The sequence below is a fragment of the Tenrec ecaudatus genome, chromosome 4, assembly GCF_050624435.1.
Source record: "Tenrec ecaudatus isolate mTenEca1 chromosome 4, mTenEca1.hap1, whole genome shotgun sequence".
NCBI classification, from domain to species: Eukaryota; Metazoa; Chordata; class Mammalia; order Afrosoricida; family Tenrecidae; genus Tenrec; species Tenrec ecaudatus.
The window spans coordinates 123,962,269-123,989,527 of NC_134533.1; the positions used below are offsets into that span (position 1 = coordinate 123,962,269).

At 41.2% G+C, this 27,259-nt stretch overlaps 1 pseudogene; it reads left to right on the forward strand.

The window, feature by feature from the left end:
- The first annotated feature begins 10,765 nt into the window (after positions 1–10,765).
- LOC142446024 (vacuolar protein-sorting-associated protein 36 pseudogene) lies at positions 10,766–12,034 on the forward strand (annotated as a pseudogene).
- The last annotated feature ends 15,225 nt before the right edge of the window (positions 12,035–27,259 follow it).

Genomic DNA, 27,259 nt, shown 5'->3' on the forward strand with positions numbered 1-27,259 from the left:
AATAAATTTCAAAGTGTCTTCTGACATTCATTTTGATATTTTCTTTCTTTTAAAGTCATTTTATTGAGAGCTCTTACAGAGATCATAACACCCATAATTCAATTAGATCAAGCATAATTGTATGATTGCTGCAACCATCAAGTTCAAAACATCTTCTTTCTTCTTGAACTCTTTGATATCAGCTCTCCATATATCTCCTCCCTCACCCACCCTACCCCCCAGAAACCTTTATTATTATCATTGCCATGTCTTATACCAGCCAATGGATCTGTTCACCTAAAATTCTGTTATTCATTCCCCTTGAGTGGGGTTATACAGTTGTCATTGTTATCCGTTCCCTCTTCCCCTCTACCCCCTTCCCGCACCCTCAGGGAATCATTGCTCCCTCTATTATTTCTAAAGGGTTTATCTATCTTCGATTTTATGCATTGAACTATCTTAATTATACATATGAACATAAAAGCAGGTCTAACAAGTTTAATGAGGGAAAACTAAGACCATATAGTTAGGGGAGAAAATATTAAAGAACTAGAGGGTAGTTATGTGTTTCATCAGTGCTATGTGGCACTTTCGAAATATCATCCCTTCCATGTAACCCTTCTGTGAAGGATTGTCCGATTATCTTACACGTGAGTTTTGGGTCTGCTCCTTCATGTCAATTTCATTGCTAGTTTTTTTTTAACTTCTGCTATCATTTCCTGTCAACACCTCGTGATCACAGAGGCTTGTGTGTTTCTTCCATGTGAGCTTTGTTGCTTCCCTCCTAGATTGCTGCTTGTTTAACTTCAAGCTTTTCAGACCCCAGACACTATATCTTTTAATAGCTGGGAATCATCAGCTTTCTTCACCACATTGCTTATGCACCCATTTGTCTTCGTGTCAGGAAGGTGAGTATCATACCTTGCCATGTATTTGAACAAGCCATTTATACTGAGGTAAGATTTAAGTAGAGGCCCAAAGTTCATCTGCTTCCTTATTGTATTTTCACACACACACACACACACACACACGCAAATATACCTATCTTTATATATTTACATATATACATATCTATATTTATACCTATGTATAATTAATTTTTATGCTATTTTTTTCTTTTTCTTTCCTCCTGCCCCACTATCATGTATACTCACTGTTCACCTCTCAGTAAATCCTCTTGGGCACATTTCAATTGATCAGACCAGGAATGCTATACCCTCTTCACTGTCAATTTTAGATCCCTTGCTATTCCCTGTCTCTGTCATTATTGGCTCACCACTCCCCTTCTCCCACCTCCTTCTCTGCTAGGTCCTCCAGAACCAACAGTCCCGTTGCTGACTCCTTGTGATTGCTTATCTTTGCCTCTTATATAGACAGACACAAAAGAAAAAGAGAGAGAGAGAGAGATCATACACATAGTTCCACATCTAACTGCTGTCCTGACCCAGAGTAGATAAGTGTCTCTCTGTTAAATATAATCCAGCAGTCCAATCCCATTTTCTTTCAGGGATCCATGTCCCAGGACCTGCTTACCTAACAGCACTTATACCCTTCTAGCCTTCAGCATTCGTGACCAAGGGGTGCACCTTCTACAAAATCTATTGCTCTTCTTGCAGTCAAGAATGGAGTGGTCTAATGCCCCCACCCCCATCCCATTATACCATTAAGACATTCAGTGTGGCCCTCTTGTGAATAGCCCCCAACCAGTTCTGATAAGGTGGCAAGCGCTTTCTCCCAAATCAGAAGACTATAATTGGGATTCCTCAGTAACTTTGTGGCTTTGCTCCCCTTGCTGGTCTGTTGCACTTCTCTCTTGGTTTGCCCTGATATGGCCAGATCAGACCAGCTGCACTCCCTGAACTGTATCTTCAGTGCTGTCTTCTGTAGTGCTATCATCTAGGGAGGGGGTATTATGTCTCCAGCTTAGACAGATCCTGCAGTTCCCTCTGTGAACCAGTAGTTCCGAGCAGCAATGTTGACCTTAAGGCTTGGCTCACTGGAATGAGGTCTACTCTCTCTCTTTCCTGTGGAGACATACGGTAAATAGAACCCTCCACTTGGTGAATTTGTAAGGTCTCTCTCTCCGGTACTAGATTCCAGCCTCGGTCCTTGGCTGAAGCTAGGCTTGTGATCCAAGTGAATTTAATGAAAGTTCAAAGAAGCATCAGGTTTTACGCAGCACCCATAGGATTCCTTTGACCATGTGGCCTGGCAGAGACTGCTCCGGGACACACAAGGATCTCTCCCCTCCCACGAAGACGACCTGACTGCACAAGCAAGCCAAGACCCTTCTCCCTCTCGGTCCCTGCCTTTTCAAGGGTTCCCGGGGGAGGCGTGGTGAACGACCCCAGGTTGATCCCATTGGCTGAATTGCAGTCACCTGGCCCAGGTAGGCTGCTCCAGGTGTAATGCCCATCAGAGCCCACCGGTGGGAAAATCCAGCTTTCCTATGCTGGCTCTCCTGGGCATGCGTAAATGGACTTCCCAATTCCCTAGGCTAAGCTACCTAACAAATTCATGAAATAGTTCTTTCATCAGAATGCTGAAACTTTACTTGGTGAGTTTAAAGGAGGTTGTGTGTTGCTGATGTGAAGGGAAACAGGTTCTAGAGGTTATTGTGGTTGAGAGGGGATACAATTTAGGCTAGGGTGATGATTTGATGTCTGGTATGGCTGCAAGAATTATATTCTTGTGATTGAGTTAATTATCTTGAGAGAATGTACCTCTGGTGAATCAGATCAAAGGGGTTGGGAATGGTGGAGGTGGCCAAATGGGGGTGAGGGGTTTGGGTCTACTCCTGTCACCTACCTAAGTTGCCTAGGGGCGGGGGGGGGGGGGGGGGGGGAGGGTGGAGTATAGCAATGTCTTACTCAGCAGGCCAGTGTCTTATAAGGTAGACTTGTTTTGTTGACTTACTATTATGTGGTCTTTGAATAGTCTTTCAAAGACTCTTTGTCAAGCCCAAACTGGTAAAAACCTGTTTTGGGCCCAAGGACTCCTGGTATTTTTTCCCCTTCTTTGTTATGTTAAAGCTTTGTTAATGAACCAGGCATGTGGTGGCTTAAATTCAAAGTTAGGAAAAGAAACACAGCCTCAGAGTGACTGGATTTTGGTTAAAAAAATTTTTTTTGAGGGCTTATAGGATATCCTGGTATTGGGGCTGTGCCAAGCTCTCCCCCAAGAAAGGGGCATTAGATTGGCTAGTAGGTTTGGGGCCCACTGGTTCTGACTTCTCCTGGCGGCCCTCCTGGCTCACTCCTGCATGGCTCTGTAGGCTATGCTCTGCCATAGGAAAATAGCCCAAGGGCTTTCTTATTGTAGTAAAGTAGTGTCTAATTAGCTACAATTACCCATGCTGGCAGGCAATTCACAGAGCTGGGAGGAGACAGGGAGTGGCCAATGTGGTCACTGGGCAGGGAGGGGAGGGGCAAAGCTCAAGAATGCATGAGTGGGGAGGGGAGCATTGGAGTGAGCTTTGGTGGCTAGTTTTGGGGGGCTTTCTGTGGGCCTGGGATTATGACCACCCTTAGACAGCAGTCTGGGAAGTTACTGCATGCTGGTGGGTCTTAGATCTTCGGTGCAGGAAGAGGTGGATGCCATCCCACTGGACCTGGCGAGGGATGTGGAGAGCCCTTGGGCAGCCTTGGTGAACTTAGAGCAGTGCAGAAAGCCCTCAAATCACTCTGTGGGCAAAAATCCCAAGGGGACATCTGAACCACAAACTCTAGTACACTGGGATTCTATTTCTAGCACCAGCCTCCCAATATCATCCTCCTTACCTTTTAATTTTCTGATCTAACAAGGGGATCACTGGACTGGTGATTCTACCTGGGTGCCATCTTTAGACTCCTCGATATCTTCTCTCTTTCTTGTCTTTATAATGACCTTTTTCTTTCTTCATATTTGATGCTCTTGATGTCCTCACACAGCTCCCCGAGCTCTTTATCAATAGTGTTCAATGTGTTGAATCTCTGCTTGAGATGTTCTTGAAATTCAAATGGGATAGACTCATTGTCATATTTTGGCTCTCATGGGTTGGTTTTTATTTTCTTCAACTTCAGCATGAACTTCCAGATGAGCAATTGATGGTCTGTTCCACAATCAGCCTCTGGTCTGATGTTTGCTATTAGTGTTGTGCTTCTTCACCATCTCTCCGCACAGATGTAGTCAATTTGATTTCTGTGTTTTCCATCTGGAGAGGCCCACATGTAAAGCTGCCTTTTGTAGAAAAATGTGTTTGCTAAGAAGTTGTTGGTCTTGCAAAATTCTGTTCTGTGATCCCCAGCTCCGTTTCTATCACCACCATTATCTTTTCCAACTATTGTTCTTTCTTCTTTGTTTTAAACTTTTGCATTCTAATTACCATTAATTAGCAATGCATCTTGATGGCATGTTTGATTAATTTCCAATGGAACATAGTGGTGGAATTCTTCAATTTCTGCATCGGTAGCTTGAATGGTTTGTGACTAAATTTGAATCATAGTCGTATTTGTTTTGGCTGGGTTCAGACCATGCAGCCCCTTCCCCCAACCTCTGAGAAAGACAGGATGGTCTGCTGGACTTTGCAGCCCCTGCCTCTAGCATCCCAAGGAGCTTACTTCTCTAGGGAGGTCCACACAGCCCCTTCCCCCTGCCTCTCAAGGCCAGAGCTGGACTGTGCAGCCTCTCCCCCCACATTCGAAGAAACTGGTTCGTGAAGGACTCAGACTCTACAGCTGCACACCAGGAAGCCTCCCTTCTCCTCATTGGCACAAGCACTAGCAGCTCTCTACACCTCATTTGCATATTTCCCTGACCCAAATCCTACAAATATCCCACTGCCCCACCCATGGTCATGATTTCCCTGACCTGACTCTTTGGGTCTCGGAACCCACCCAGGAGCTCAAGATGTGCCTGTCCCTTTCTCTGCTCTCCCTTCCCTCCTGGGAGCTCTTTCCCTACCCCAATAAACTGCTCTTAATCTCACCTTCTTTGTCTCAGTTCTATCTTCAATGCATGTCTCAGTGTTGACCTTTCAGTATTAATTAGATTTCATTAAATATGGACATATACAATCCTATCACAGACAACATTATACCTCAAGATACCTTAAAATGTCCTTTTTGATGATGAATGCAGCCTCATTCTTGATGTGTCATTCCTCACATAACAAACTGTGATTTGCTGATTCAAAATTCCCAAAACATTTCATTTCAGCTCACTAATGCCTAGAATATGTGTTCCAGTTCATTTTTGACAACTCCCAATTTTCCTTGATTCATACCTTGTACATTCCAAATTCCAATTATTAGTTGATGTTTGCAGCTCTTTCTTCTTTTTTTGAGTTGTGCCCCACAGGAAATGAAGATCCTGCAGGTTTACTACAACAGGCTTTATTCCATTCACATGACACATGGTCCACTCTACTTTGAGAAGGCAGTTATTCCTCAGTCATATTTTGAGCAGCCCATTCTTTGCAACTATTTCTGACAATGTTCTGTTTCAACTCATCAAGCCATCAATATCTGACAATGTTTTGATTTTATGCATTGGGTTATCTGCGGTTGCTTCCTCCACAGTAGACACTCAATTGTTCTTTATAGTCTGCTCTTAGTCTGGAAGTTCCTCTGAAACCTGTTCACTTTGAGTAAACCTACTGGCACTTGGAATACCAGTGACAGAGCTTCCAGCATCACAGCAACACACAAGGGGTGGACAGGTGAGTGTGGATGGGGAGTTGCTAGGGCAGCCTAAACTTGGACAGGGCTGTGCCCTCAGGGTCTGAGAGAAAAGCTTAGCTAACAAAAGCAAAAGTCGTGTTTTGGGTTTGTTTGATTTGCTTGTGATTGCCCAGCAGGTGCCTGTAAAAACAAGTAGAGCAGGGCTGTAAAAGAAGGATATAAAAACAGAAGCGTAAAAAACAAAAAGGAGCTAGAAGGAATGCAAAGAGGCACTGTGCCAAAAAAGAGCTGGTCAACATCCAACCGGTTCAAGAAATAATATATGATCAAGAACCAAAGGCACAGAGGAAGAAGTCCAAGATGCACTTAAGACGTCATCAGAAAACAAGACTCCAGGGATTGACAGACTACGAATGGCACTGTTTCAGCAAGCTGATGGAGTTCTGGAATCACTCAGTTGTCTGTGCCAGGGAAGTTGGCAAACTGCTCCCTGGCCAACTGATTGGAAAAGATCCATATTTGTAACCATTCTCAAGACAGGTGGCCCCCAAATATGAAAGTTATTGCACAATATCATTATTACTACATGCGGATAAAATTTTGCTGAGGATAACTTTCAAAAGATTGTAGCAGTTCATTGATAGGAGCTGCCAGAAATTCAAGAGGCTATGGCATGAGGGATAACATTGCTGACGTCAGATGGGTCTTCCCTGAAAGCAAAGAATACCAGAATGTTTTCCCTTTTGTTTTATCGGTGATGCAGAGATTTTTTGACTGTGTGGATCAGAGCAAACTATGGATAACATTGAGAAGAATAGATATTCCAGAACACTCCATCATGCTCATGTGGAACCTGTACATGGTCCAAGAGGCAGTGGTTAATATAAAACAAGGGAATACTGTGTAGTTTTTTAAAAAAGGAAAGGTGTGTGTCAGATTTATATCCTTCCACTATGCTTATGTAATCTTTGTGCTGAGAAAATAACTCCAGCAACTGAACCATATGAAGAAAAGCTTGCTATTAGTATTTCAAAAAGGATTGTTATATGCAGATGACACGTTGCTTGCTGAAATCAAGGAGGACTTGAAGCACTTAATGTAGATCAAGGTCTGTAGTCTTCAGTAGAGATTCCAACTCAAAGTAAAGAAAATGCAACCTTACAACTGGACCAATACACAACATTGTGATGAAGGGAGAAAAGATGGAATTTGTCAAGAATTTCATCTTTCTTGGATCCTACGGAAGCAACAGTCAAGAAATCAAATCATGCATTGCATTGCGTAAATGTGCTACACTGTCCTGTTTAAAGTGTTGAACAACAAGGATAGTGCACCTAACCTAAGCCATGGCATTTCCAACTCAACTAGGGTCACATAAATTGTAACTGGTGGGACCAGATTTAATTTCATATGGAATAACCACCACATAATACTTCTTTTGCAAAATAGGGGATAAACACACAAGTACATGTTTTAAATTGAAATGTTCATGCACGACTGTATCCATTTTTACGACTCTTTAATTTTGTTTAACAATTTTTTAGTCTAATTGTTTTATAACAATCTTCTTAGATTAACTGATTAGTTATTCATCTCAATGACACTGGATAAACAACACATTTCTATCATATTAATTTTGAGGGGGCAATCTCTGATGTTACAAACGTAGAAGGAATGACCAGCAACACTGTTAAGCTTAGAAAGACCTATATTTCTTGCTGAGATGGAAACATACAGAGATCAAAGCAGAAGATTGGGATGTTGGGGCAGGGAGTTTAAATTGTGGGCCTATGAATGTTGCTTGACTGACTTTGAAAAAAAGAAAGTGGAAGTCATAAATCAAGGCAGAGGACCTAATATACCTCTCAGGGTCCTAAAGAATTCAGCAGTGTGAAATCAGATATGCAGAGGTCAAATGGTAATTAAATGCAGAAATTAAGAGATATTAAATAGAGGGTGGGGTGGAAAGGAGGAACCAATTACAAGGATCTACATATAACCTCTTTCCTGGAGGATGGACAACAAAAAAATAGATGGAGACATCAGACAGTGTAAGATATGACAAAATAATAACTTATAAATTATCAAGGGTTCACGAGGAAGGGGAAAAATGAGGAGCTGATGCCAAGGACTTAAGTGGAGAGAAAATGTTTTGAGAATGATGAGGGCAACGAATGTACAAATGTGCTTTACACAATTGATATATGCATGGATTATGATAAGAGTTGTATGTGCACCTAATAAAATGATTTAAAAATAAATAAAATGTGAAAAAAAGAGATATTAAATATATAGTACGAATTCTAAAATCAGGGCTTATCCAGGGGATCCCATAAACTGGCCACACACTTCCATACAATGTAAACCAAACTCTAAACTCACTGACATTGAATCAATTCTGACTCCAAGAGACCTTACAGGCTAGGTTAGAGCTGTCCCTGTGGGAACTTTTTACGGAAGTTCAAAGTCTCGTCTTTCTCTAGTGGAGTGGCTGGTGGTTTTGAACCGCAGACTTTGAGGCTAGCAGTCCAATGTGTAGTCACTATGCTATCAGGGCTACGTAATGTAAGAGATGGGTTTTAAATAGGAGAGGATACCGTCAGCAGGGGCATGATTTCCCCCCTAGGATTTATAAAGCTTTTTAAGGAGAGGCTACTTTCCATGTACATTATGGACAATAGTCATGGATGGATCTGTATCCCAGAGAACTGAACCAGCAGTATTGCTCTATCACTTGTGTTTTTATGGTCACAAGTCCTCCCCTTTAGTTATACAAACTCTCTACTTGTATTTGCATTTGAAAATAGTAATGCTGATTTGGAAGACAATATAGACCTAAGAACCTAGTTTTTCATTGAGAACATTATTGAATAGTGAACTTGGTAACTCTGCAAAGTAACGCTGGTTCTAGGCTATCCTTGAGTGTTTTAGATTATGCGGTATAGGACTGAGGCTAGGAAATCCTATAATTTATTGTCATCCAGTTGATACTCATAGCAACCCTGTAAAACTAAATAGAATTGCTCCTTAGGGTTTCTGGGAGTATACATCTTTTGGGGAGCAGACAGTTCCATCATTTTTCTGCAGAGAAGCTGGTAGGTTTGAGCCACTGATCTTGTGGTTTGCAGCCCAAATTTCTACATAATTGTTGTTGAGCATCATCATGTTGGTTCCAACTCATGTAGGCTATAGGCTACATAGTCAGTACTTATGAAACACTTAATGAATGATGAAAGAAAGTAAAGAAACTCTTAATGTTTTCAGATACCATACAGTCGAACTACTGGACTAGATGCATTCAACAAGTTTTTCCAGTTCTAAGAGACTTTAATTCAAAAGTAGTTGCAGGAGTATGCCTACCAGGAACAGCTAGAAATTCATGACAGTCAGAGGACGATGTGGAACATGGGGTACATTATTGATGTCAGCTACATCATGACTGAAAGCAGAAAATATCAGATAGAGGTTAACATGAGCTTTATTTTTATGAAAAATAACTATGTGGGTCATCATAAATTATGGATAACATTGTAAAGAATGGAAATTCCAGAATACGTAATTGTACGCACGCTGAACCTGTGCACAGACCAAGAGGCAGTTATTCCATACAGAACAAGGGACCAATACTGTGTAGTTTAAAGTAAGGAAAGATGTGGATCAGGGCTGTATCTTTTACCACACTTATTCAACCTGTCTGCTGAGCGCATCATTTGAGAAGCTGGATTATGTGCAGAAGAATGTGGCAGAAGTATTAGAGTGAGACTTACTAACAACCTTGGCAGAACTTTGCTTTCTGAAGGCTCAAAGGTCAGGGCTGCAGCCTTCAGTACAGAATAAAACTTACAATTGAGAAAACAAACATCCTCGCAACCGAATCAATAAGCACTATTATGATAAACTGAGACACCCTTGAAGTTGTCAAGGATTTCATTTGTCATGTATCCACAAAGAAAATCCATGGAAGCAGCCGTCAAGAAATCAGACAATGTATTGCATTGGGCAAATCAGCTGCACAAGACCTCTGTACAGTGTTATAAAGTGAAGATGCCTCGTCGAGGGCTAAGCTGCTTCAGACCCAAATTTGACATTTCAGTCACCTCATCTGCATGTGAAAGCCTGACGATGAATTAGAAAGACTGAAGAAGAACGGATGCATTTTGAATTATGTTGTTGGAGAAGATACAGATTGCCAGAAGAATGAGCCAACCTGTATTGAAAGTATACAGTCAGGATGCTATTTAGAAGCAAAGATCGTGAGACTTTATCTCACACAACTTGAACATGTTATTTAGAGGGACCAATCCCTGGGGAAGGACACCCTGCGTGGTAAAGTAGAGGCCTCCTAGCCATCATCTGTATGGGAGCTGACAGCCTCAACTTTCTCCCGTGGAGCTGCTGTAGGTTTGAACTGCTGACTTTGTCCAATGGCTGCGAACAGTACCGAGAGACAGCTCTTCAGGGAAGTGGACTGACTCAATGTGTGCAGCAGTAGACTGACTATTAGCAGTGATTGTGAGGATCGTGCAGGTCTAGGCAGTCTTTTGTACATAGAACTGTTAGGCGTCAGAAGCAACTAGAAGACACTGAAGAAGAAATAGAACAACTGCCTGAAATTCTATGACTTTGTGACCTTTTCATTGATGCATTCCTATAAATAATAAACTATGTTATTAGGATATTCATCACAGTGGTCATACAATTATATAAAGTATATCTATATGTGTAATATATTTAAAAAGTAAATGCAATTATATTATGAACTCCTTGATATCAGCTCCTCCTTATCCCCCACCCCCTATATCTCCTTTCCAGACCTTTCTATTTATAACAGATCTACTTCTACCTACTGGGTAATTAAAAAAAATAACCCAGAGTTATCACATACTCAATACAGCCTAAACTGAACTCAACATCTTTCTTCCATACATTTTCCCTTTCCCCGTGTTTCTAACATGGGCAATAATTTCACTTGTTACTCTGATTCTGTATCCGTTGTGTTACATTATCTTGGCATCTTCCTCTATAACTCAGCCATGGGGCATCCCCTTTTGTTGGACAAATTGATGAATGGACAAGAGTCCATTACGTGACCAACCAGTACAGGGGAAGGAGTCCGTGTTTGTCGAATGAGGCGCCTGCCCGCCCGCCGCCAGGGGGCGCCGCAGGCTGCTCGCCGCGCGGCCATGACCTGGTGCTTGCGGACCAGCGGCCTCCGGGAGAACAGTGAGACCCGGGTGATCTGGCTGCGCAGGGTGCGCATGGATGACCGCGAGGAAAGGGTAAAATTTCACGCTGGGACCCTCCTTCTTAGCTCACTCCCATTTGGCGATATCAGAAAAATCACGAATGCTGCATGGCCATTCATTGCTCCGCCTCAAATTGTGTTCTATCAAGAACAGGCAGCTGGAATTGGGGAAAGTGCCAAAAGTCTCTGTTCATCTTCACCCAGCTCCGCCTAGCCGAGAACCGGGTCCATTCCAGAGCAGTAAGAATCCCTACCTCAAACTTCCCTTCAAAGAACAAGGTCAGATTGAGTTTTACAGGCGCTTATCCAGGGAAATGACCCAAAGAAGCAGGAAGAATATGCCAGTTTCCCAGTCGTTACACGCCAATAAAGGACCCCAGCTAGAAAGAAGAAGGGCTGGAAGAATTATAGGCATTGAAAAGAAACTGGAAGTAAAAAGAAAAGAAACAGACAAACATGTTCCTGAGGCCCTTGAAGACCCCAGTAAGTTCGTCATGATTAAGGACAAGGAAATGGTGGCGTTATCAAAATCAATTGCTAATAAAATTAAAGAGAAACGGAACATCACAGGAAGATGAGACTATCGGGTTTGAATCCTACTTGCGGAGCAAGGGTATAAATAACACACACGGAGCTAGTCACACAGCTGGTCTGAATAGCGCAGGTGCCTTAGAGGAGTGAGGGCGCATGATGTCGCCCACAAGAGACACGCTGCTTAGTAAACTGCGCTCGGCACATGGAGTCGCTTCCCCCGAAGACTTAGTAAATGCGTGCAAGATGCTGGATGCGCTGAAACGATCTCTATGGCTCCATGTCTTTGACAGCGGCACCACGGTGATGGAGCATCCGTCCCACAAGGAAGAGAAAATGCATCCTCAGCATCTGAAGAGTTTGCCAAGCTTGTGTGAATGCTGGTCCTTCTTTCCAAAGAAAGAGAGCTTCTTGCTGAGAAGATGGCCGTTTTTTTGGCTGAGATGACTCCGTGGAAGGGTTGCGGTTTTATGCCAGCTAATTTGTGACGCAGAACGGAGAGCCTTTCTTCGTATTTGGAATAGCTCTCCTCCATAGGCTTACACCATGCAGAGGTTATGTGGCACTGAGTGAAGAGCTAAACTTGAGATACAGAATTCACTGGGCTTTTGCCATGTAATATAAAACTCTCTTAATTTCTTTCTAAATATTATGGTCCAGCAAATTTACTAAGGATGATGCTAGGAAAACACAGAAATGCAAATACCAGGGTGAATTAGAAACCAGCACGTGGAGAACCGATATTTAACTTGCAATATGGTGGATTTTAACTTGACTTTCAAATCTAAACGTTTTTGAAGGGACTTCAGCTTATGGGGCAAGACAAAAGAAAAGCTGTATATTTGGGCAAGTTGGATCATCAGTTTTGGGGGTAAGGCTCCCTGAATTCTGTTTCTGTGTGTCTAATGTTCCCATTTTGGGGTCTCACAGAGCAAGTAGTATCTACAGTGCTGAGCCAAGGCTATGGAACAGCGTAACAAACTGCAGAACGTGGTGCTGGGCTCCTCCGTCATCCACACGAAGCACCATTTCAGAGCGGGGGAAATTGTCAAAGGAATAGAAAAAATTAAAACCTTGTCAGGGGGTGTGGGGGAATCTTAGAGCTATCAAATCCGTTCTTGATTTTTCTCTAGTTACACTTTCATTATCCAGTTGATAATTGCAGAGAAAATATTCTATTCTTTATAGTCAGCTTGTAAGGAAAAAATAAATAAAAATGTTTCATGTTTCTTATGTAGACATGAGAACTAATCCTAGAAAACATTTTTTTCTTTGAAATCATTTTATTGGGGGCTCATACAAGTCTTATCACAATCCATATATGCATCCATTGTGTGTCAAGCACATTTGTACATTTGTTGCCCTCATCCTCAAAACATTTGCTTTTTACTTCAGCCCTTGGTATCAGCTCCTACCTCCCCGTCCCCTACCCCAACGAACCCTTGATAATCTATAAATTATTATTTTGTTTTGTCTTACACTGTCCAACATCTACCTCCACCCACTTTTCTTTTGTTCGTCCCCCAGGGAGGAGAGTACATGTAGATCCTTGTAATTGGTTTTCCCTTTCTACCCAACCTTCCCTCCACTATCCCGGTATTGCTACTCTTACCACTGGTCCTGAAGGATCATCTGCCCTGGATTCCCTGTGTTTCCTGTTCCTATCTGTACCAGTGTACATTGTCTGCTCTAGCCGGATTTGTAAGGTAGAATTGGGATCATGATAGTGGGGAGGAGGAAGCATTTAGGAACTAGAGGAAAGTTGTATGTTTCATTGTTGCTACACTGCATCCTGACTGGCTCGTCTTCTCCCAGAGGCTCTTCTGTAAGGGGATGTCCAGTTGCCTACAGATGGGCTTTGGATCTCCACTCTGCACTCTCCCTCATTCACAATGATATGATTTTTTTGTTTGATGATATCTGATACCTGATCCCTTCAACACCATGTGATAACACAAGCTGGTGTGCTTCTTCCATGTGGGCTTTGTTGCTTCTGAGCTAGATGGCTGCTTGTTTACCTTCAAGCCTTTAAGACCCCAGACGCTCTATCTTTTGATAGCCAGGCATCATCAGCTTTAGAAGACATTTTTTAGAACTAACATTTTCCAAATTTGCATGAATGTAAAGTGCTGAGAAAAGTGAGTTGTAGTTCTTGTTTGAGGAATACTAGAGCAAATTATTGTCTTCTATTATTTGATTTTCAGTAGATCTAAACTATGTGCCACATAACTTAGACACTCCCCCCCATAAAAGGTAGAGTAAAAAAAAGTATGCTTTCTCATATTTGCTCATACTTAGTATCACTTAGTTTAAATTGTTTTAATGCTTTTTATATTAATTTTTGGGTGGTGTTTCAATATTAAAGTAATTACTGTAGCTTTCTTTTGGTTACCATTTCCCTTAGTTTGTGTATCTAGAATATAACCTATTGATATTTTTTATTTCTGTTCACTGTGTTAGGCCAGCTTGACTAGAGAAACAAATCCAGTGACACTCATATGTCTAAGAAGAGCTTTCTATAAAGAAGTAATTATATATCAAGAATATATCCCAGCACAGTCCAGCTCAAGACCTTGAGTCTGATAATGGTCTCTAAGTCCCGCTTCAGACTCAGTCACATGCAATAATACAGAATGCAGTGATATCACAGGCTGGTGTGTGCAAAGTCATGTGGATCCCAAATCAGTGGAAAACATGGCAGGGCTGCAGCTGCTTTCAGGGTCAGCCACCAGGAAGGCCAAGACAGAGAGAAAGGGGGAGCTTTCCTGGGCCCTCCTTATGAGCAGGCCCATCCACAAGGAGGCACCATCAGGCCTGATTGACAGGTTGAATACCACTCCTATACTTTTTTTTTTCTGACTCCACTCCTATACTTTTATATCTCTTCAAGTTCACATGAAATTATGTAACACTAACTTTGAGCATTTATTATTTAACTACTTCATTGAGTCTATTTTCTTGATATTTTGAGCTTCCTGTAATATTTGTAGTTCAATTTGCCTCACCACTTCTATGCTTATTTTTTGCCTTTCCTTGGATAGTTTCTGTTATTTTTCCATTTTGCTTTATTTAAAATTTAAATTTTAATAGTCCAATTGATATTCAATAATGGAAACATTTTAAAGAGTTGTGTAAGTATTATCACAGTTAATTTTAGAACATTTTGATCTTTCTTGTGTTCATTATTATTAGCTTCTCAATTCCCCCAAACCGCCCCAGCCTTGACACCAAGAAATGATTAATCCAATTACTTTTGTTGCATATTTACCTATCCTAGACTTCATATACAGAAAAACATGCAAAAACAAAAACCCAATAACAAAATTAATCATGGAAAAACCTCAATTGAAAAGATAGCATATGTGACCAATGGCACTACAGGGGACAGCACCGGAGACACAGTGTGTGAATTGCACCTGACTTGATCCCACCACACCAAGGCAAAGCACTGGGGGAGTGTAGCAGAACAGCAAGGGAATGGAGCAGCAAGGTCCCCAGGGAATTCTGAAAGTGGACTTTGGGGCCAGGGCGTGGTGCCCCAACAGACTGGACTGGAAAACACTCCTAAAGGCCAACAAACGATCCTTGAACTAACTACAAGCTTTTCTTTCTTGATGTGTTTTGTTTTGTTCTTTGTCGGTGGATTTTGTTGTTGTTTTGTTGTACACTGTTGCTTTGTTTTCCTCTGTCTTGTTTTTGTGCATGTCATTATCTCCACAGGTATGTCTAAATAAGACATGATGGATGAACTATCTGGAGGAAAAACAATGGGACCAACAGTTCTGGGGGGACTTGGGGTAGGGGGAGGTGGGGGGTAAGGAAGTGGTGTTAACTAACCCAGGGACAAGGGAACAACATGGGATCCAAATTGGTGGTGAGGGGGGAGTGGCAGGCCTGGTAGGGAATGATCAAGGGTAAGGTAACATAAAGAAGAGGTATAGCTGTAACCTAGGTGGCTGACGGAGCATGATAGTGGGGCAGGAGGAAAGTCAAGGGAAATAGAGGAAAGAGCTAGGAGGCAAAGGGAATGTATAGAGGTCCAGACAGAGACATGTACATGCAAATAAATATATGAGGATGGGGAAATAGATCTATGTGCCTATATTTATAGGTTTAGTATTAAGGTGGTGGAAGGACCTTGGGCCTCTACTCAAGCACTCCTTCAATGCATGAATACTTTCTTCTATTAAATTGGCATTCTATGATGCTCACCCTACCGACACAACTGCTGAAGCCAAAGCAGGTGAATAAGTAAATGTGGTGAAGAAAGCTGATGGTGCCCAACTATCAAAAGAGATAGCGTCTGGGGTCTTAAAGGCTTGAAGATAAACAAGTGGCCATCTAGCTCAGAAGCAACAAAGCCCACATGGAAGAACACACCAGCCCGTGTGATCACGTGGTCCCAAAGGGATCAGTTATCAGGCATCAAAGAACAAAAAATCATATAATCGGGTGCACACCTCTATGATACGATCGCCGAGGACAAACGGGTGCATAATCAAGTGTGTCGAAGAAAGCTGATGGTGCCCGGCTATCAAAAGAGCTAGTGTCTGGAGTCTTAAAGGCTTGAAGGTGAACAAGCAGCCATCTAGCTCAGAAGCAACAAAACCCACATGGAAGAAGCACACCAGGCTGTGCAATCATGAGGTTCCAAAGGGACCAGGTATAAGGCATCATGCAAAAAAAAAAAGAATATATATATGGATGTGTGTATGTATATGTATGTGTGTGTGTATGTATGTATATATATATATATAGTGACTGAAGGGGGAAGTGCGGAGTGGAGACCCGAGGCCCAAGTGTCGACCACTAGAGATCCCCTCACAGAGGGCTTTAGGAGAGGAGATGGGTCAGTCAGGGTGCGATGTAGTACTGATGAAGAACACAGCTTTCCCCCAGATTCTGGATGCTTCCTCCCCCCAACTACCATGATCCGAATTCTACCTTGCAGGACTGGATAGGGCAGAGGTTGTACACTGGTGCAGATAGGAGCTGGAGGCACAGGGAATCCAGGGTGGATGATACCTTCAGGACCAGGGGTGTGAGGGATGATGCTGGGAAAGTAGAGGGTAAATGGGTTGGAAAGGGAGAACTGATTACAAGGATCTACATGTGACCTCCTTCCTGGGGGATGGACCATAGAAAAGGGGGTGAAGGGAGACGCCTGATAGGGCAAGATATGACAAAATAATAATTTATAAATTATCAAGGGCTTATGAGGGAGGAGGGAGTGGGGAGGGAGGGGAAAAAGAGGACCTGATGCAAAGGGCTTAAGTGGAGAGCAAATGCTTTGAGAATGATTAGGGCAGGGAATGTACAGATGTGCTTTATACAATTGATATATGTATATGTAAGGATTGTGCTAAGAGTTGTATGAGCCCCTAATAAAATATTAAAAAAAAGAAAAGATTACATACTAGGGTGTTTCAATGTTAATGCGTATCTTACTTGTATAATTTCCTTTTTATCAGTGTTTTAAATTATAAACCATCATTTGAATTAATGATACTATCAGAATTACCTTATGCCCCAAGGAGATGATTTATAATGTTCTCTATCATGAAATGGCAATGATGACTCTAAAGTAAACCGGAGAACTATAAAATCCATAGATGTATAAATGGATTTTGGGATTGCACTTAATTCTAGCCTCAATCTAAGAACAATTTGTTCTTATGATATGGCTCTGCTTGATGCTCACCCTCCTGAAGAGATAACTGAAGATGTGAGTGCTATAGCAAAGTGTGGTGAAGAAACCAGATGGTGCCTTGCTATCAGAAAGAATATTACCTGAGGTCTTAAAGACTTGTCTTCTGATGGGGAAATATATCTATGTGCATATATTTATAGGTTTAGTATTAAGGTAGCAAATGGACATTGGGCCTGAAATACTCCCTCAATGAAGAACACTTTGTTCTCTTAAACTGGCATTGTATGATGCTCACCTTCCCAACACAATCATTGAAGACAAAGTGGGTACATAAGCAAATGTGGTGAAGAAAGTTGATGGTGCCGGGGTATCAAGAGCTATAGAATCTGGGGTCTTAAAAGCTTGAAGGTAAACAAGCAGCCATCTAACTGAGAAGCAACAAAGCCCACATGGTAGAAGCACACCACCCTGTGTGATCCCGAGGTGTTGATGGGATCAAGTATTAGGCATGACATCAAAGAACAAAAATATCATATCATTGTGAATGTGGGGGAGTGCAGAGTGTAAACCAAAGCCCATCTGTAGGCAATTGTACATCCCTTACAGAAGGGTCTCACGGAGGAGATGAGCCAGTCAGATTGCAGTATAGCACCGATGAAACATACAACTTTCCTTTAGTTCTTTAGTGCTCCCCTTCCCACTATCATAATCCCAATTTTACCTTACAAATCTGGCTAGAGCAGAGGATGTGCACTGGTACAGATCAGAGCTGGAAACACAGGGAATCTAGGACAGATAAACCCCTAAGGACCAGTAATGAGAGTAGTGATACCAAGAGGGGAAAGGGAAGGTGGGAGAGTGTGTTAGTAAGGGAAGACTAGAGAAACAAATCCATGGACATATATGTGTATAAGGAAGAGATACCAGAGCAATTGAACATTGAGAAAACTTCCCAGCCCAGTCCAGATCAAGTCCATAAGTCAGATATTAATCCATATGTCCGATACCAATCTATAAAGTCCTCTTCAGACTCATGAAACACATGAAATGATGCCAAATGTAGAAGATCACAGGCCAGTGGGTAGAAAGTCTTTGGACCCAGTGGCATTGGAAACATCTCAGTGCTGACAAGGGTCTCCGTATGGCTTCTCCAACACCCAGGGCTGCATCAGTGTGGGTCCATGTGTCGTCAGCTGCTATGTCTCCCAGGGTGTGTGCAGAGAGCCTCCCACCTCCAAGGAGGAAATTTCAGCAATTCCCAGAATCCTTAGGGGAAGGCGATGCCTACACAGAAAGATCTCATTGGCCATATCCTGATTAACAGTCTAGACGCCACCTCTACACTCTTAATCCTCAAATTGACAAATGATTATATCACAGGGAGCAAGGAGGAACCGATCACAGTGATCTATATATAACCCCCTCCCTGGGGGATGGGCAACAGAAAAGTGGGTGAAAGGAGACATGGGACAGTGTAAGACATGGAAATATAATAATAATTTATAGATTATCAAGGGTGCATGAGGGAGAGAGGGTCGGGGAGAGAAGGGGGAAAATGAGCTGATACCAAGGGTTCACATAGAAAGCAAATGTTTTGAGAATGATGATGGCAACAAATGTACAAATATGCTTGACACAATGGATGCATGTATGAATTGTGATAAGAATTGTATGAGCCCCCAAATTAAAAATAAAAAGACTTTTCTTCAAACAAGCATCCATAAGTGAAACAACCACACTTGCCTGTGTGGATCAAGGATTATCTATAATACAATCCAAATCTGAAGGAGGGAATCATATCAGACCTTACATTGTCAACATTCAGTTTTCGAAAGGCTATGGATCACAGTGGATTTACAGGGTCCTCACATGGTGCCCCCAGAGAGAGAGAGCGAGAGAGACAGAGGCAGTGACAGAGATGCCTGGTGCCATTGTGGTTACTCCTTGGGCTTCAATCCGCAGGGCCAGCAATTTGAAACTGAGCAGCTGCTGTGGGGAAAGGGAAGGCTTTCTATTTCTGCAGTTACAGCCTCAGATATTTAAAGGGGCAGTTCTGGTGCCACTTCCACGCTCCCTGCTCCCTGCCTTGGCCTTGCCTTGGAGGAGGGCTGTCCCTCCTCCCTGCTTCCCCCTTCCCTTTCCTTTTCTCCCATCTCCCCCCCCCCGCCCCCACCACCAGTGGTGACCGCATGATTAATATGCCAACCTGGGCCTGTCCTTTAGGGTCACTATGAGTTAATATCGACTGCATGGCAGTGATTAAACAGTCCTGTAAGTTGATTAAGGCAGATGTAGTTAGGTTGTGTTAAACAGGGTTCTCTAGAGAAACAAACCCGGAATGCTAATAATTATATATATATATATAATTATTAGCATTCTGGGTTGATGGTGCCATATATATATATATATATATACACACACACACAGATAGATGTATAACATGAAATAAACAATTAAATTATAAAGCAGTGCAAATGGCTCAGTGCAACTCACTCCCATGAGGCAGTTGTGAGACACTGGCAGTCCTTCAAGTCTTGAGAGCCACCAGGTAGTCCTCTGTAGAGCAGTTCAGGCTATCCAGGCACAGGCAGCAAACAGCAAGGCAGGTCACCAACTGTCAGCGAGATGACAGGGTCTGACAGTCCCCAGCTCAAGAGATGTAAATTCCAATGGTGTGGCGAGCAGGTCTTGAAGGAACCTCAATTTACAGCGACACAGTCCATGGGTTAGGTGTCCCACAGGTAGTGTAGCTTGCAACTTGAGGCAAAGAACAAACAAGGCAGCCGCACACCGGTCCAATGATCAAATAGCAAGAGACAAGAGAGGCTCGGCTCGCCGGGCCATTTATCTTTCCATCCTTCAATTAATCCCACATGTGTTTATTGGCCAGGTTGGCACAATAAACTAACTACCTCATAGGTTAAACTGTAACGCCTTATCATTTGATCTCCCTTTTGATTCATTCTAAAATAGTTTGTTTTTAATATTTTCTGCTTTCTTTTTGATAGAGGTTTTTCTTTTCTAAAAACATTTTATTGGGGCTTATATAATTCTTATCACAATCCATACATCCATCCATTGTGCCAAGCACATTTGTACATTTGTTGTCATCATCATTCTCAAAGCATTTGCTTTCTACTTGAGCCCTTGGTATCAGCTCATTTTCCCCCTCCCACCCTGTTCCCTCCCTCACCAACCCTTGATAATTTATAAAGTATTATTATTTTGTCATGTTTTACACTGTCTGAAGTCTCCCTTCACCCACTTTTCTGTTGTCTGTTCCCCAGGGAGGGGGTTATATGTAGATCCTTGTGATCGGTTCCCCCTTCTACCCCTCACCCTCAAGGTATCCCCACTCTCAGCACTGGTCCTGAAGGGATCATCTGTCCTGGATTTTCTGTTTCCAGTTTCTGTCTGTACCAGTGTACATCCTGATAGAGGGTTTTGTTGTTGTTGTCTCATTATTGTTAGTTTTTGTTGATGTTTTGTTCATTTGCTCTTTGTTTTATATTTTTCTGTATTTGAAATTCAGGATGGGTAGATCTATGGAGAGAGTAACTGGATTGATAATTGCATTGGGGCACGGCAGGGGAGGATGGTGGGAAATGGGGAGCTAACAACAATGAGCACAAGAAATGTGTTGAAATTGATTATGGTGATTATCGCATAAATCTTAATATGATTAAATTTTATGATAGGTGAAGTATATTCCAATAAGGCCATTTAAAATTTACTGTGATGAATCAATACATTTGAATTATGATACTGACTAGACGATCTGATGGACTGCAAAAACAACAAACAAGTCTCTTTTGGAAGTACAACCCAAGTGCTCTTTAGAAATGAGGATGGAGCTCTGTGAAAAGGACTGCGCGCTAGGTCAAGTGCGAGAACGGCCCGACAGGAAGCGCACTGATGAGACAGCTTGGCGCAGCGGTGGCAACAGTGGCCCCCAACGTAATACTTGTGAGATGGTGCAGGATTAGCCAGTGAACAACAAAAAGTGTGCTGTCTCAGAAAAGCCTCAAGGGCATTTTTACTATGTCCTACAGGGTCACCATGAATTGGAACAGACTTGAGGGCAGTAAGTTTTTGAAGTTACGTGATTATATTCTAATACTCTGATTAGAGTAAAATGTTTGGAAACATTTCTTACTAATCTTTATCTAAAGTGTGTAAGACATGACAAAATAATAATAATTTCTAAAGTATCAGGGGTTCATGAGGGAGAGCGGGGAGGGAGGGGAGAAAATGAGGCACTGATACCAAGAAATAGAAAGAAAATGTTTTGAAAACGATGAGGGCAACAAGTGTACACATGTGCTTGACACAATGGATGTATGTATGGATTGTGATAAGAGTTGTATGAGCCCCCGATAAAATGATTAAAAAAAAAAGAGAAAGAGAAGAAAAAAGTATCTGAAGAAATTCTGTTCCAGTCTTTCTTTGGAAATGTGTTCAGTTTTCAGTGCATTGTGTTTCTTGAAGTCCTGACCCCATTTTGACGTTGCATGCAGTGTGTTTGGGAGGAAAGCAAGTAGTCACTCTTCAGTGACTAGTGTTAAACAAAATGCAAATACAAGTGTCTTCAAATGCACTGATTAGCATAACTATGGCTCTCTCTAGTACTCATAGGGGGAATACACATATAAAATAAATAAATAAAGTGTGCCATTTTAAATTACTTTTGTATTTCAATTGCATTTTAAATTACTTTATTAAACATATGTATCCTAACAAACATACAATAATTTATGTGTTGATAACAATATGATGAATTCTCATAGCATTTCTAGATTCTACACAGGCTGCATATTAAAAAATATGTTTAAAACTTAAAATATATTAATATTATTAATAAAATAAGAGAAACTAGAACAAATTTTAAATGGGTCAAAAGGGAGAACAAGTGATAAGGTGTTAATTTTAACCCAATTATATCTGTTATTCCACTTCCAATGCAGTCTGATAGCATGGCTCTTTACATTTTTGGCCTATGGTCAGAAGGGATTCACCAGAGGATTAATCAAAGTGGGGACCCTGCAAGTGGATTTTGGGCTTCCACTGTCAGAATTTCCCTGCTCAGAAGTTTAGTTGTAGTACCATTACCTACTTTGCCCTTGGATTTTATTTACAATCCTTAGGCCACATAGGTTGATGTGCTTCAGTGTGGGCTTAACTGTTACCTCTCCTACATGGCTGCTTGTTTTAAGACAAGCATTGAAAACCCATATGCTATTGATAGCTGATATCATCTAATTTATCCACCACACTTTGCTATAGCACTCATATCCTCAGAGATCTCTTCATTAGAGCAAGTACGAATAGGACCACATCATAAGAACTACTTGTTCTTACATTAGGGCTATGATTAAGTTCAAGTTCAAAATCTACTCAGGTATCTGTGTTAATACATGTCCCTGGTCTACTTTAATATTACTGATAGAGACCCCATTATCCTTTTATTGGGGGATATAATAACTTATCCTTGTGGAACATATGGTATTTCTATTGAAAGTATAATTTAGCTAATGTTATTGGATTTCAAATACTGTTTAGAAAAGGAAAGCATACACGTATAGGCCAAAGTACATAGTTGACCTGTATAAATCAAAACATCAAATGAATGGACACTATTTACAAAAAACAAAAATGAGGGTTGGAGATAAAATTCCAATAAGACACATTTACAAAAGCAGAGCCATAACTGCTAGACTATGACATGTCATAAAGAGAGCATTAAAATAGCAAATATATAGTAGTCCAAGCCACCTTTCCTTGGGCACCCTCAAAGCAAAAGATCCAAACCAAAGTCCAACGACCTCCAAATCCTTAACCTTGAACAGCAGTTATCTACTTCTCACACCTGGCCACTTTTCAGTTCTTTAAATCTGCTACAGGTGAGTTTAAGGTAAGCTCGTTTAGTGGGGTTTCCAAATTGAACCCTTCTGATATAGGCTATGAAGGATGCTGTGTACCTTGAAAGGATGTTTATACAAAGCCCTATTGTCTATAGCTCTCAGCCTGGGTCACCAAGGGCTGGACAGAAATTGGCTCAACAGTGCCTAATTAGGAATATAATATCAGGCATATTTCCCCTTGGCCTCTATAAGTAAAATTAAGCATTTTGGTACAATGTCATGTTGCCGCACCAAATTAGCCCATTACAAACCTACCCCCATCACTTTAATATTCACTGAGCATGTTTGTAGGAGTGTCTGTTGATTTCGAGTGACCATAGAGCAATGTTATATGGCAGGAACTGATTGATCTTTTTCTCTACTCCAACATGAGAAACTGACTCCAGGGGAGGTGAGGCCTACTCTGAAGTGGTTATTAGTATGTACAAATTAGTGGGTATTATGGGGATCACGAACCCTGGTGGTAGTGTTTATGCATTGAACTGCAAATGCAAGGTCAGCAGTTTAACAACACCAGTCTGTCTGCAGGAGAAAGATCATTTTCTACTCCTCTAAAGAGTTACAGTTTCAGGGCAGTTCTTCCCTGTCCTATGGGGTCCCTGAGTCAGTATCAAGTGATGGAGTGAGTGACATGGATCATGAGCATTAGATAGATACATGGATTCATTGTTTGAGGGACCAGATTACATTACATGGCTTGAGGACAGATACCTTCCTTTGGCCTGGTGTTTAATCCTATAATGGTTTTTTCAGGAGAGAGACTGGGCTTTCTACTCCTGTAAATAGTTAGTCTTGGAAACCCACAGAATCTGTATGAATCAGCATTGACATGGCAGTGAGTTTAGTTTGGGGTTGAGTGGTCTCGTACAGTATTTGTCCTTTTCTTTTGAATTCTAGTTTCCAATTTTCCCTCCACTATTCAGAATTTTAGAGAATTTTGGTGGTACTGTCTGGTGACTGCTAACCACAAGGTTGGTAGGTAAAATCCACCAGCTCCGTGGGCGAAAGACAGGCTGTCTGTTTTTAGTTAAGTGTTTGTTTTCAGTTTTGTATCTAGAATTTCAAGAATCTTATTTTTTTATAACAAGTATCCTTGCTATTATAAAATGCATAATTAATGCTAAAATGATCAGTCTTATAGTTTCTATACTGAACAATTTATCAATATTAGACCACTTAAATTCTGATTACCTCACCCCAGCTTTCACGGTAATTGGCTATTTTCATAATTTATTAAGATGTATAAGATATGAAAATAATTTATAATTTATCAAGAGTTCATGAGGGTGGGGGAGGGAGAAAAAATGAGGAGCTGATACCAAGGGCTCATGTAGAAAGAAAATGCTTTGAAAAGGATGGCAACATATGTACAAATGGGCTTGACACAATGGATGTATGGATTGTTTTAAGAGCTGTAAGATTCCCTCAATAAAACGATTAAAATAAATAATTTATTCAAACTTTCAGAATGTCTTATTGAAGGTAATTGAGCAAGTAGTGGTATTTCCCCCGTTAGCCGAGGCCCAATTTTCTTCTTCCACTGAGGCTTTTGGGTTCAGAGTTGACTCTTCATTGGGGGTGTGCTCTTCCAGCTGCCACAGATCTTTGGCCTTGGCCTTGCTTCTTTGTAAAGAAACCACAGAGATTCCATAAATGAGGAAAAACATTAAGAAATTGCCAGTCTTCTTCCTGAAATCTTCTCTGACAGTTTTTTAGATTCTTCTAAGTTTTAGAATCTAAGGCATTGAAATATGCAAACCTAATGAAGGATATGCAGATAGAGAACAGTAGTTTTTACAGAAGATTCTAAGATTCTGTACCTTCAATTATCTTCCTTTAGGAGAGGGCTTCAAAAGTTCATGAAAACAGGAACAGAAAAATCATGGACTTTTCCTAAGAACGTTTGAAGCCCCTTCTCGTACAAATGGTCTCTTTGAAGCACTGAATGCGCAGATCATTACTAATGTAATGGATTATAATGCATTTTCACTTTTATTTACTCATTTTTCTTGTTGCTAAGACTAAATATAACAAAACACACACCAGTTAACTTCTACACACATGGTTCAGCGATAATGACTACAGTCTAGCCATGCTCACCTTCTTTTCTGGTGGCTCCTCCTTTAACCAAACTTGCTACTCCTGAATTTTCCCACAGCATCCTTTGAGTTGTTTTTGTAGTCTGGTCCCACAGAGATGTTTTAAGAGTATAGTGTTACAGGAAGGCATTCTAAAACCAACTGTTTGCTTTTAAGACAACTTCAGGGAACATTTCTGGTTTAAGGTTTAAAGATCTTATCCTTGGTTTAAATGAAAACCTGGCTATTTTTGTCATATGTTTAAAAGATGGCTGGATCTTCTTGCTTTGGCTAGTTAATACGGCAGTTTCTGTGAAGTACTGTATAATCCCTGTAATTGTTATCTTTCAGTCTCTTCAAAATCATCCTGTCCTTTACAGTTCACCAGGTAGCCTAGTTTGTGTTGATAGCATCTTCCTTTGCCCACCTGAAACCCCATTAGGTGCACATGGGTGAACACATACACGAACACACACACCCCCACACACAATTGTACTTTATGGAACAGCCTTACTTTTGCTTCTCTGGCAACTATTTTTATTTCCTTGTATTTATGATATATAGAAATCAGTGTCTAAGAAATGCTCAAAAGTCCCCTTCTCAGAACTTTCCAATGGAGGAATCATGTTATTCCTTAGTGGTGCTTAATTTTAAGGGCATAGTTATCAGTGATTTTGCCAAAATAAAGGCTAGGAGCATATCAAGAGGGTCCCCACTTCTGCTGTCTTTTTACTCTCGCACACACTGGAGTAATGCTATGGTCAGCCAACACTACTAGAAACACACACACACATTCACTGCTATCAAGGCAAGGCTGACTCATAGAGACCCACTGTGGGTTTCCAAGAGCAACTGTTCATAGGAGTAGAAAGCTGTTTAATTCCTGCAGAGCTGCTGATTTTGAACTGCCAACCACGTGGATTGCAGCCCAACATGACTATATCACAAGAGCTTCATATATGTGTATGTATATATACATGCATATTCAAGTGGATATAAAATGTATATATAACATTGATTTGATGGATGGGCTTTGTTTTTGGAGAAAAGTATACCACATATATACTTTTCTCCCCAAATAAGAGAGCTCATTTATCATGACTTATAGAAAAGCTACAAGACACAGAATTGCCCATAGGGCTTTCCAAGGGTGTAATATTTATGGAAGCAGATGTATCTTGCCTTCCTGGAATGGCCTTTTTGCCACAGCTTAAGGCTTAACCATTGCCAAATCAGGGCTCTTTACATTTTTCTTAGGGAGATTATGTACTACTGCAGGTATAAGCAATACTTCAGTAAACTAAGATATATGCCAGAGCATGTTATTAACTTGCACAGGACGTTACCATTTAGTACTTCAGAGATGAGCTTTGGTTCTACATAACCATCCCAAGGGTCAAGGAGCATCTTGAGTTGTCATCCTTTCGGGCTGCTGGCAGTCCAAGAGTTTAAAGAAAACATCCAACTCCATTAATATGAGCGGAAGGCTGTTGCCCGGATTTTCTGCAGGACTCTGGCTTTTGTTCCTTGCTCGCTACTCTGCTGCTAAATTGAATGTCTCTTTAAATCAGCCCCACCAATTGACTTAGACTTTGGTCAAGGGTCCTGCTTTGGTTCTATGTAGTCATTTACCCAACTTTAGAAATTCCCCAAGTAGTTCATCCTTGTCACTTGAATATGCCCTGGAGTTGAAGTCTAGACAGCAGAGAACACAAGTATTTCTTGCCTTTATTGGTTGTCTTTGCATATTAACTTTCAAGACTTTTGTGGAGAAAAGCTGGATATTCCTTGGGTATGCCTATATTAACTGGCCAAATACCACAAATAACCTAGGAATGTTGTAAACAAATTTAGTTTACTGCTCTTTATGTAAAAAGTTGTCAAACAATGCAGTCCACTATTCTATGTGCAAAGGTGCCAGTTGTGTTTGTGACCCACGTGTCAGGAATGAACTATGCTCCTTGAGGTTTTTAATTGCAGACTTTCCAGGAGTGGGCCATTAGGTTTGCTTCTGAAGTACTTCTACGTAGACTTGAACCTCCAACCTTTTAGCTAGCAGCACATGACCCATTTGTACCACCCAGGGGTTCCTGGACTACTTTCTCCAAATACCTTAATAACAATCTCTTCCATCCCAGAAACTTTTAGTACTCACATAGAATGACATTCAAAGATGTTTTTAAGATTGTTAGCAA